The following is a 716-nucleotide window of genomic DNA, read 5'->3' on the forward strand; positions in this document are numbered from 1 at the left end:
CTTATGGTTCTGGACTGACTCATGGATTTGGATTTGATTTGGCTGATTTGGCTTGGAACATGAAAAAATTCTTTAAAAAGAAGGGGGGGCTTCTTGGCCTCTTGTGGGCTAAGTAGCTGCTGTACTGGTCTGTTGCCTAAGCCAAGATGGATTTAAATGGTATTGTGTAAGGGAGTGTGCACCCCTGTCCCATGCACTGTGGACAGGACAGCCTATGTCTTGTAATTAGCTTCCCAGTGGCCAGCGTCCAGTGGGAGGATCTTGGCTACACGCCTGCTTTATGGAAATGAGGGAATCCTCCCTAGCTTGCTCCTGTGGCCTTTGGTCAAGGGCAAGTGAGATATGCGAACCCCAAGCCTCTGGACTTGGCCCTGCACATAGGAAGCTCACCAATGGATATCTGAAGCTCCAGGCTGAAAAATCTGTGGTGGAGGATACTTGCTGGTTGCAGCACCACATATGGTATTTGAACAATTGAGCTTTGCTCAGTCAAAAGGATTTGGAATTTTTCTGGCTAATTGGACCTGGAACATGAAAAACATTCCAAAAAAACTCTGTGTGTGTATGTGTGTGTGTGTAAACTTGCCAGTTTTGTGCCACATATGGTACCTGAACAAGTGAGTCTTGCTCAGCTGAAAGGTTTCAGAACTGATTTGACTAATTGGACCTTAAACACGAAAAATTTTCCAAAAAAAAAAAAAAAAAGAGCAATGAGT

The sequence above is a fragment of the Crocodylus porosus genome, unplaced genomic scaffold (assembly GCF_001723895.1).
Source record: "Crocodylus porosus isolate Cpor-Errol unplaced genomic scaffold, CroPor_comp1, whole genome shotgun sequence".
NCBI classification, from domain to species: Eukaryota; Metazoa; Chordata; order Crocodylia; family Crocodylidae; genus Crocodylus; species Crocodylus porosus.